The sequence below is a fragment of the Ranitomeya variabilis genome, chromosome 8 (genome assembly GCF_051348905.1).
Source record: "Ranitomeya variabilis isolate aRanVar5 chromosome 8, aRanVar5.hap1, whole genome shotgun sequence".
In the NCBI taxonomy this organism is placed as follows: domain Eukaryota; kingdom Metazoa; phylum Chordata; class Amphibia; order Anura; family Dendrobatidae; genus Ranitomeya; species Ranitomeya variabilis.
The window spans coordinates 209,025,893-209,038,011 of record NC_135239.1 but is presented as its reverse complement, the minus strand read 5'-3'; the positions used below and the strand labels follow the sequence as shown (position 1 = coordinate 209,038,011).

At 48.1% G+C, this 12,119-nt stretch overlaps 1 protein-coding gene across 3 annotated transcripts in view; it reads right to left on the bottom strand.

Moving 5' to 3' along the window:
- SLC41A3 (solute carrier family 41 member 3) overlaps window positions 1-12,119 on the bottom strand; it is a 53,401-nt gene that overhangs the window by 19,493 nt on the left and 21,789 nt on the right. Inside the window, exon 1 of one of the 3 annotated variants that reach the window (XM_077276634.1) lies at window positions 11,200-11,314. The exons of 1 other annotated variant lie outside the window; for it this stretch is intronic. The gene's annotated coding sequence lies outside the window, so the exon portion shown is untranslated. Of the gene's footprint in view, window positions 1-6,197; window positions 6,489-11,199; window positions 11,315-12,119 lie in introns of those variants that run through there. One more of the 3 variants, XM_077276630.1, reaches the window with a different exon arrangement.

The window sequence follows — 12,119 nt, the reverse complement described above, 5'->3', positions numbered from 1 at the left end:
CTGCCTCTGACACTGCGGGTGCGCGATGACGTCATATCATCGCGCACCTGCTGTGTCCCGGGCAGACTGCAGCTGCTGAGACAGGAGCAGGAACCAGGAAGCAACGCTGGGCACGAGGAGAGGTGAGGAGAGTTTGTTTTTTTTCTGGACTGTGGGGCCATTCTCGGAGGAGGTGAGGGGAGGAAGAGAAGAGATGTGGGCTGTATATAGTTCTCTGTGGGCTGTGCTCTGTGCTGTATACTGCTGTGGGCTGTATATAGCTCTCTGTGGGCTGTGCTCTGTGCTGTATACTACTGTGGGCTGTATATAGTTCTCTGTGGGCTGTGCTCTGTGCTGTATACTGCTGTGGGCTGTATATAGTTCTCTGTGGGCTGTGCTCTGTGCTGTATACTGCTGTGGGCTGTATATAGTTCTCTGTGGGCTGTGCTCTGTGCTGTATACTACTGTGGGCTGTATATAGTTCTCTGTGGGCTGTGCTCTGTGCTGTATACTGCTGTGGGCTGTATATAGTTCTCTGTGGGCTGTGCTCTGTGCTGTATACTACTGTGGGCTGTATATAGTTCTCTGTGGGCTGTGCTCTGTGCTGTATACTGCTGTGGGCTGTATATAGCTCTCTGTGGGCTGTGCTCTGTGCTTTATACTACTGTGGGCTGTATATAGTTCTCTGTGGGCTGTGCTCTGTGCTGTATACTGCTGTGGGCTGTATATAGTTCTCTGTGGGCTGTGCTCTGTGCTGTATACTACTGTGGGCTGTATATAGTTCTCTGTGGGCTGTGCTCTGTGCTGTATACTGCTGTGGGCTGTATATAGCTCTCTGTGGGCTGTGCTCTGTGCTGTATACTACTGTGTGCTCTGTGCTATATATAGTTCTCTGTGGGCTGTGCTCTGTGCTGTATACTGCTGTGGGCTGTATATAGTTCTCTGTGGGCTGTGCTCTGTGCTGTATACTGCTGTGGGCTGTATATAGTTCTCTGTGGGCTGTGCTCTGTGCTGTATACTGCTGTGGGCTGTATATAGTTCTCTGTGGGCTGTGCTCTGTGCTGTATACTACTGTGGGCTGTATATAGTTCTCTGTGGGCTGTGCTCTGTGCTGTATACTGCTGTGGGCTGTATATAGTTCTCTGTGGGCTGTGCTCTGTGCTGTATACTGCTGTGGGCTGTATATAGTTCTCTGTGGGCTGTGCTCTGTGCTGTATACTACTGTGGGCTGTATATAGCTCTCTGTGGGCTGTGCTCTGTGCTGTATACTACTGTGGGCTGTATATAGTTATCTGTGGGCTGTGCTCTGTGCTGTATGCTACTGTGGGCTGTATATAGTTCTCTGTGGGCTGTGCTCTGTGCTGTATATAGTTCTCTGTGGGCTGTGCTCTGTGCTGTATACTACTGTGGGCTGTATATAGTTATCTGTGGGCTGTGCTCTGTGCTGTATGCTACTGTGGGCTGTATATAGTTCTCTGTGGGCTGTGCTCTGTGCTGTATATAGTTCTCTGTGGGCTGTGCTCTGTGCTGTATACTACTGTGGGCTGTATATAGTTCTCTGTGGGCTGTGCTCTGTGCTGTATACTACTGTGTGCTGTATATAGTTATCTGTGGGCTGTGCTGTATATAGTACTCTGTGGGCTGTGCTGTATATAGTACTCTGTGGGCTGTGCTGTATATAGTACTCTGTGGGCTGTGCTGTGTATAGTACTCTGTGGGCTGTGCTGTGTATAGTACTCTGTGGGCTGCGCTGTATATAGTACTCTGTGGGCTGTGCTGTATATAGTACTCTGTGGGCTGTGCTGTATATAGTACTCTGTGGGCTGTGCTGTATATAGTACTCTCTGGGCTGTGCTGTATATAGTACTCTCTGGGCTGTGCTGTATATAGTACTCTCTGGGCTGTGCTTTATATAGTACTCTGGGCTGTGCTGTATATAGTACTCTGGGCTGTGCTTTATATAGTTCTCTGTGGGCTGTGCTGTATATAGTTCTCTGTGGGCTGTGCTGTATATAGTTCTCTGTGGGCTGTGCTGTATATATTACTTTGTGGGCTGTGCTGTATATATTACTTTGTGGGCTGTGCTGTATATATTACTCTGTGGGCTGTGCTGTATACTACTGTGTGGACTGTGCTGTATACTTCTACGTGGGCTGTGCTGTATACTACTGTGTGGTCTGTGCTGTATACTACTGTGTGGTCTGTGCTGAATACTGCTGTGTGGGCTGTGTTATCTACTACGCGAGCTGTGCTATAGTATGCAGGCTGTGCTGTATACTATGCGGTTTGTGCTATATAATATGCGGGCTTTGCTATATACTATGTGGATTATATTATATTCTATGGGGGAGGCCATGTTATGTACTATGTGGCTGTGTTATATACTATTGTGGGGGTATATTATATTCTATGGGGGAGGCTGCGTTATATACTATGGGGGGCTGCATTATATTCTATGGGGGGCTACATTATATATTATGGGGAGGTGGGCTGTATTATATTCTATGGGGGTTACATACTCTGGGGTGGCTGCATTATACTCTGTGGGGTGGCTGCATTATACTCTGGGGTGGCTGCATTATACTCTGGGGTGGCTGCATTATACTCTGGGGTGGCTGCATTATACTCTGGGGTGGCTGCATTATACTCTGGGGTGGCTGCATTATACTCTGGGGTGGCTGCATTATACTCTATGTGGGCTGCATTATACTGTATCGAGGACTATGGGGAATACGTTATACTATATGAAGAACTATGGGGTGCATTATACTATGGGAAGTGAATTGTACTACATGGATTACTGTGGCGGTGCATTATACTATATGGAGCACTATGAGGATTGTATTATGCTATATGGAGGACTATGAGGATTGTATTATGCTATATGGAGGACTATGAGGAGTGTATTATACTATGTGGAGGACTGAGCAGTGTATTTTAATATATGGAGGACTATAGGGAGTGTATTATACTATATGGAGGACTATGGAGCACATTATAATATATGGAGGACTATGGGGTGTATTTTACTAAACAAGTAAAATGCTGCATATTCGGATTGTTTTTGCTGGAACAAAAAGCCTTGTTGTCAGCAGCACATTGCCAGTGTAAACTGTAGATGTGCTGCTGAAAACATGATACTGTATGGTGATCTATTAGTGATCGTTCTGTCTCATCATTATTCCTCAGCTGGTGGAAAGAGGCCGGGAAACAAGCGTTGAACAACTTCAGTATTGTCGATCAAACTCGTTTAGCGGCCTGAACTCAGCGCACGTAAATACAACAGAAAGGCTTCTGTGTGATGTGCAATATGTTAGCATTTGGGGACCCATTTTAAACTTTGCCTAGGGCCCCACTTTGCCTAAAACCGGCCCTGCCTACAAGTGTACAAAGATATTATACAGTCACCATGTGACAAGTGGGCCTGTGTAACTTCAAATGCCAGGGCTGAATTTTAGTCCCAGTCCGGCCCTGACAGTAGAATGAGTACATCAGTACAATGGATTGGAAGCGGTGAATCCGCACGGTTCAGTGAACACCGAGGATTCAATAGTTCAATAGTACCAGCGATACAGACCTCATAACAGCAGCCACGGGGTCCGTACAATAGTACCAGGGATATAGACCATATAATGGCAGCCGCGGGGTCCGTACAATAGTGCCAGGGATATAGACCTCATAACGGCAGCCGCTGGGTCCGTACAATAGTACCAGAGATATAGACCATATAACGGCAGCCGCTGGGTCCGTACAATAGTACCAGGGATATAGACCATATAACGGCAGCCGCTGGGTCCGTACAATAGTACCAGGGATATAGACCATATAACGGCAGCCGCTGGGTCCGTACAATAGTACCAGGGATATAGACCTCATAACAGCAGCCGCGGGGTCCGTACAATAGTGCCAGGGATATAGACCTCATAACGGCAGCCGCGGGGTCCGTACAATAGTACCAGGGATATAGACCATATAACGGCAGCCGTGGGGTTCGTACAATAGTACCAGGGATATAGACCATATAACAGCAGCCGCGGGGTCCGTACGATAGTACCAGGGATATAGACCTCATAACGGCAGCCGCGGGGTCCGTACAATAGTACCAGAGATATAGACCATATAACAGCAGCCGCGGGGTCCGTACAATAGTACCAGAGATATAGACCATATAACAGCAGCCACGGGGTCCATACAATAGTACCAGGGATATAGACCATATAACAGCAGCCGCGGGGTCCGTACAATAGTACCAGAGATATAGACCATATAACAGCAGCCGCGGGGTCCGTACAATAGTACCAGGCATATAGACCATATAACAGCAGCCACGGGGTCCGTACAATAGTACCAGGGCTATAGACCATATAACGGCAGCCGCGGGGTCCGTACAATAGTACCAGGGATATAGACCTCATAACGGCAGCCGCGGGGTCCGTACAATAGTACCAGGGATATAGACCATATAACGGCAGCCGCTGGGTCCGTACAATAGTACCAGAGATATAGACCATATAACGGCAGCCACGGGGTCCATACAATAGTACCAGGGATATAGACCATATAACGGCAGCCGCTGGGTCCGTACAATAGTGCCAGGGATATAGACCTCATAACGGCAGCCGCGGGGTCCGTACAATAGTACCAGGGATATAGACCATATAACGGCAGCCGCTGGGTCCGTACAATAGTACCAGGGATATAGACCTCATAACGGCAGCCGCGGGGTCTGTACAATAGTACCAGGGATATAGACCATATAACGGCAGCCGCTGGGTCCGTACAATAGTACCAGGGATATAGACCATATAACAGCAGCCGCGGGGTCCATACAATAGTGCCAGGGATATAGACCTCATAACGGCAGCCGCGGGGTCCGTACAATAGTACCAGGGATATAGACCTCATAACGGCAGCCGCGGGGTCTGTACAATAGTACCAGGGATATAGACCATATAACGGCAGCCGCTGGGTCCGTACAATAGTGCCAGGCATATAGACCTCATAACGGCAGCCGCGGGGTCCGTACAATAGTACCAGAGATATAGACCATATAACGGCAGCCGCTGGGTCCGTACAATAGTGCCAGGCATATAGACCTCATAACGGCAGCCGCGGGGTCCGTACAATAGTACCAGGGATATAGACCATATAACGGCAGCCGCTGGGTCCGTACAATAGTGCCAGGGATATAGACCTCATAACGGCAGCCGCGGGGTCCGTACAATAGTACCAGGGATATAGACCATATAACGGCAGCCGCTGGGTCCGTACAATAGTACCAGGGATATAGACCTCATAACGGCAGCCGCGGGGTCTGTACAATAGTACCAGGGATATAGACCATATAACGGCAGCCGCTGGGTCCGTACAATAGTGCCAGGCATATAGACCTCATAACGGCAGCCGCGGGGTCCGTACAATAGTACCAGAGATATAGACCATATAACGGCAGCCGCTGGGTCCGTACAATAGTGCCAGGCATATAGACCTCATAACGGCAGCCGCGGGGTCCGTACAATAGTACCAGAGATATAGACCATATAACGGCAGCCGCTGGGTCCGTACAATAGTACCAGGGATATAGACCATATAACAGCAGCCGCGGGGTCCGTACAATAGTACCAGGGATATAGACCATATAACAGCAGCCGCGGGGTCCGTACAATAGTACCAGGGATATAGACCTCATAACGGCAGCCGCGGGGTCCGTACAATAGTACCAGGGATATAGACCTCATAACGGCAGCCGCGGGGTCCGTACAATAGTACCAGGGATATAGACCTCATAACGGCAGCCGCGGGGTCCGTACAATAGTACCAGGGATATAGACCATATAACGGCAGCCGCGGGGTCCGTACAATAGTACCAGGGATATAGACCATATAACGGCAGCCGCGGGGTCCGTACAATAGTACCAGGGATACAGACCTCATAACGGCAGCTGCTGGGTTCGTACGATAGTATCGGGGTCTATACAAGGTGTTCAGCCTCAAAAACAAGAATATTCCCATTCACTGACAGCATGCAGAGATCTTGGAATTGCAGCTCGAAAGGGTGTTAGAAAGTTCCAGCACTTTCCACGATACAATGCGATCCCCGTCCTCCCCACACTCGGTACCAGGCACTTGGGGCTGTCGGTCGCCAGCTTTACCCTTGGACACGGCCCAGCATGGCCTCCGTCTCCCGCACACAATGGCTGCAGATACAGATCCATTACCTGGGGATGATCCGAGCTTCATACACCGCGGCAGGACGGAGCTGGTGGTCGGGGCCCGGTGGCGATGGTCTCCCGCTGACAGTGACGGCTCTACAGCTGGCGACTCGCTGGGGCCACATTCTCAGCGTCACGGCTAATGTGCCCGGGTTATATTTCTGTCGGCTCAGCTTTACTCTCATTCTACGAGCCTCAGAGAGGTGTAATCGGGGGCGGTGGGCGCAGGAGGGGTGGATGACAGCTGTATCCCGGGGAGGTCACACACCATTGGGCAGGGGTGTCAAACTGCATTCCTCGAGGGCCTCAAACCATGCGTGTTTTCAAGATTTCCTTCTCATTGCACAAGGTGCTGGAATCATTCTGTGCAGGTGATTAAATGATCACCTGTGCAATACAAGGAAATCCTGAAAACATGACCTGTTTGCAGCCCTTGAGGAATGCAGTTTGACACCCCTGCCATTGGGGGGCTGCTGCGTAAGGCCCCTTTCACACATCAGTTTTTTGCCGTCAGTCACAATCCATTGGCTCAACGGATCAGTCGCAGAATGTGAAAAACTGATGAGACAAATCCGATTTTTTTATGGATCCGACTAGGGAGACTGGCTAAAGGATCCTAAAAAAAATCGGAGCATGCTCAGTTAAAAAAACCGGAATCCATCGCCATAAGCTTCTATTCTAACAAACGACGGATCCGTCGCTGTCCGATGGAGACAAAAATAGTCACTATGTCCGTTGTCTCCGGCCGCCGGACAATTGTCGACGGATCTGGCAAACGACGGATGAAACGTGAGGCCATCCGTCGCTAATACAAGTGTATGACACGGCATCAGTCGCTGGATCCATTTTTTTCAAAATTCGTCGGATTGCGACTGATGGCAAAAAACTGATGTGTGAAAGGGGCCTTACAAGCGGTCCTCCGTCCTCGAGACCAGTAATGGACGTTAAAGGGGTATTCCAATCTCAGCCATGCATGGGAATATCAGGCTCTAGATGGTCAAAAGTGTAGAAATACGGAGCTCGGTGGGGTTACACTGTATCCATAACCAACAGCGCCACACTTGTCCATAGACCATTTCTGGTATTGCAGGAAACTAGTCAGACTAATACAGGTGGCTGCCAAACGGGAATCCCATCAAAACCTATTGCTTGCATATGGCCTGGTGTCATGTACCACCGTGCACGGCTCATGACAACGCTGCACGAAGACCACCCTGTACTTGTGGGGTACAGAGAGTGCTTTACCCCCAAACTCAATGCAATTTCTAAACCCACAGAGAATTTGTTCTCCCTCATTTATCTGCCTGGACATTTGGTAACCTGGCAGAGCTGTGGGCAGGGCGGTTGGCACAGGGCGGTCTGATGGAGCAGATTGGAGTGTCACGCTGCTCTCGCCCGACACACGCTGTGTCCTGTCCTCAGCTGCTCTGTGACCCTCTCCCCTTCCGGCATTAATGCTGGATCCCCGCTGCCGGGCGCACTCACTGGCAGGAGATCCAGGCCCGCTCTATGAATCCGTGAATAATAGGTGGCAGCCACCCGGCGACATCTCAGGAAGAAAAAGTTGAAGTCTATATGAAATTAATCTACGTCTATTGGATCAAAGGAAATCTGGCCAATGCCAATAAAGGGTTAAACGCGGTCTCAGCCATGCCGATTGGACTGACGGCACAGTATACAGCCCTCCAAAGTCAGCAGTCCACAAAGCTTCTAATGTGGCTGACACCAGAGGACAATAGATTGTATTCCACTATACACTAAAGGAGAGGTGTACCAGCACCCCCTTCAGGAAATAAAGCAAATTGCACCTACACAGGCCTGTGTGCTCATTATACACTAGAGAAATTGCTTTTCTCAAAAAGCTATTGTCTCACAAGATAGATTATAAATGTCTGGTCACAGGGACCCCCAATAAAAGGGAGGTCTCCAGTACTCCACTGTGTTTAAAGGGGACCTGTCGCAACTATGTGAGCTCTTTACCTGGTGTAGGTGCCGCAGTTCTCCTGAATCCAGTGATGTTTTTCGTTTTTTCCTGATCATCTCCATTCTCGAGTTATGGCCTCTTCTTCCCTGTATAGAACTTAGTTTTATTAACATATGGGCGTGGTCCTCAAATAGACACCCAATGAGAGGATTTGTGGACTACACCCAATTAGTAAAAATACCAAATTTAAAGGGAATAGGCGGCCATAGCTCAGAACAGGAGCAGGATCACAGTTATTAGTCTTCCTCGGTCTGGGTCTCCATGAGAGATATCACCTCGTGGGGTAAGGATGATTCTGAGAAAGGTCAGGAAGCAGCCCAGAACTACAGGACCTGGAGAATGACCTGAAGACAGCTGGGACCAGGGCCGGACTGGCCATCTGGCAATTCGGGCAAATGCCAGGAGGGCCTGTCTGGTCACAGGCTGCCTAGTCTGCTACGTTAACAGAATCAGTGTTCTCAGGACACCCATACTGTTAAGAGTTGTGCTGGAGCACAAAGTTGCTGACACTGTCACTTTCCCCAGCAGGCCATAGGTATCATCAGAAATATTGGTCTTGTAATAAATCTTCCTTTCCTCCATTCAGGGAAATATTAGTAATTTTTCTTATCTGGTTCATGGGGACGGGGACAACATGGGCCTGTGTAATTTCACATGCCAGGACTGAATATCAGCCCCAGTCCGTACCTGGCTGGGACCACAGTCTCAAGCATTACCATTAGTAACACACTAGGCCATCATGGATTAAAATCCTGCAGAGCACACAAGGTTCCCCTGCTCACCCAGGACATGTCCAGGCCCGTTTGAAGTTCTCCAATGACCATCTGGATGATTTGAGGAGGCATGGGAGAAGGTGATGTGGTCAGATGATACCAAAAAGTTCTATTTTGGTCTCAACTCCACTTGCCGTGTTTGGAGGAAGAAGGATGAGTTACAACCCCAAGAACACTGTCCCAACCATGAAGCATGGTGGGGAAACATCATACTTTGTGAATGCTTTTCTACAAAGGGGATAGGACAACTGCACTGTATTGAATGGAGGATAGATGGGGTCATGTATCGCAAGATTTTGGCCAACAACCTCCTTCCCTCAGGATTGAAGATGGGTCGTGGCTGGGTCTTCCAGCTTGAATATGACCCGAAACACACAGCCGGGGCAACTAAGAAGCGGCTCCTTAAGAAGCATTTCAAGGTCCTGGAGTGGCCTAGCCAGTCTCCAGACCTGAACGCAATAGAAAATCTTTGGGAGCGACAGCCCCAAAACCTGGAAGATCTGGAGAAGATCTGTATGGAGGAGGGGGCCAAAATCCCTGCTGCAGTGTGTGCAAACCTGGTCAAGATCTACAGGAAACATCTGACCTCAATAATTGCAAAGAAAGGTTTCTGTACCAAATATTAAGTTCTCTTTTTCTCTTGTATCAAATACTTATTTCATGCTATAAAATGCAAATTAATTATGATAAAAATCCAGAAAATCACATTGTATTTTTAGTTTCTGTCTCTCACAGGTGACGTGCACCTACAATAAAAATTACAGATCTCTCCATTTTTTGTAGGTGGGAAAACTTGCAAAATTGGCAGCGTATCAAACACTTATTTTCCCTACTGTATATTACAGACAACCACTCACTGAAGTCTAAAACGCCATTTACACCAGATGTGAATAAACACGGTGGTTTGTGGTGATGTGCAAGGAAGGACGTGACGAAAATCTAGGCACCTGGCATCTAATGCTCCAGTCATATCTGGAGCAGCGGTCAAAATCACCAGACGGCAGGTCGCTGTTCTGCGCTGGGACTCGGGGATCATTCACACATCAGCGATTTTTCTCACATGCAAAAAAAAGGGCCGAGATTTTCTCCCTCTTTGGTGCAGACGTCAAATAAATAAGGCAGCACTCTGTAGCGCCAAAACTTGCAAATATGAAAATTGAATTTCATTACTGCAATTTTTCATATTTCTAGTGCAGTATTGCAATTCAAATTTCATATTTGCATGGAGCTGCACGCTCCGCTCTGGAGTGCCGGTGCCAGAGCTGGGTTTTCACCTGCGAGACTCAGCCGTATATCGCATATGTGTGATCCCGGCCTAAGCCTTGGGCCCCTGTGCGGCTAGATAGGTTGCTCCAAATCTATGTACGCCCCCGATCATGAATACAGCCCTGAAAAAGATACAGTAACTCCAGAGCAGCGCTAAATAATTTAATTTGTTTCCAAAATTACTCAACTTTTTTTGTAGATTTAAACAGAAATATTTATAGGAAGCAGCTAAAAAGGGCGAAAACGGCAATAGCCTGCAACAGGGTGTAATGGTCAGAACTGCACCAGCAGGAGGCAGCGTTCACTATTCTGTAGTAAGAGTCTGCTGCGCTATAAAATACAGGAGGTAACTCAGGACCAGTAATGTATGTACACAGTGACTGCACCAGCAGAATAGTGAGTGCAGCTCTGGAGTATAATACAGGATGTAACTCAGGATCAGTAATGTATGTACACAGTGACTGCACCAGCAGAATAGTGAGTGCAGCTCTGGGGTATAATACAGGATGTAACTCAGGATCAGTAATGTATGTACACAGTGACTGCACCAGCAGAATAGTGAGTGCAGCTCTGGGGTATAATACAGGATGTAACTCAGGATCTGTAATGTAATGTATGTACACAGTGATTGCACCAGCAGAATAGTGAGTGCAGCTCTGGGGTATAATACAGGATGTAACTCAGGATCAGTAATGTAATGTATGTACACAGTGACTGCACCAGCAGAATAGTGAGTGCAGCTCTGGGGTATAATACAGGATGTAACTCAGGATCAGTAATGTATGTACACAGTGACTGCACCAGCAGAATAGTGAGTGCAGCTCTGGGGTATAATACAGGAGGTAACTCAGGATCAGTAATGTAATGTATATACACAGTGACTGCACCAGCAGAATAGTGAGTGCAGCTCTGGGGTATAATACAGGATGTAACTCTGGATACGTAATAAATGTAAACAGTAAATAATAAAATAAGCATTACTCACTGTGACTGTGGCGCCCATGTGGCCTATTGTTTACTTCCACTGCTGAGGTCTTGTCTAGATCAGGTTCCTGCTTATTCAGCAAGCTGTAGCACTTACCGAATTAGCGGCAGAGGGAACCTGGATACATGGAGCGCGCCGGCTGATTGGCTCTGCAGCTACATGTGACGCAGCTGTTTCACTGTCACAGCACATGTATGGACAGCCTGTGTGTTGGGCTCTCCATGCATGTTCTGTACCTGTCACACAGCCACGACACATGCAGCTGCGGCACCGATTAGCCGGCACGCTCCATGGATCTGGGGTTCCCTCTGCAGCTTATTCGGAAAGCGCTATAGCTTGCTGAATAAGCCCGGACCCTTTCAAATTCGTTCAACTCTAGTCTTGTTGATCCAAGTAGCCACTACATGCAGTCACCGGCCGCAGCTGTGGGGCTCCCTGCCACCCCCCTCCATCCTCCATTACTTTGACTCCAGTCAATCCTATTCCCATGTATTTTACAATGTGGAGAGCAGGAGGAGGCCGAAAATGATACAAGGATTCAAAGAACCCCATAGAGAGAATCCCCGTTATCCTTTTCCCTTCAGTTTATGTACGGGGTAGTACACAATTGCAGACAAAAGTTTTAAGACTGACACAAATCATAGTTTTCACAGTTTACTTCCGTGTTTTTGGACCCTTGGGGCCTCATTGAGACGTCAGGGCTTATTACACAGAAGAAACACGGACTGAGTTTCACCAGATCATCATCTTTTTCCCACGGATTTCTCCACCCTCTCGCAGACAGCACACAGATGGCAGCAAATGCGGTCAGATTTTTCACTGACCCTTAGACTTAAATTGAATATTTTTGATCCAACACTGGGATCAATATTGGACATTTCTCCACGTTTTTGCACGAACCACTAGGTCCGTGGGGAAAA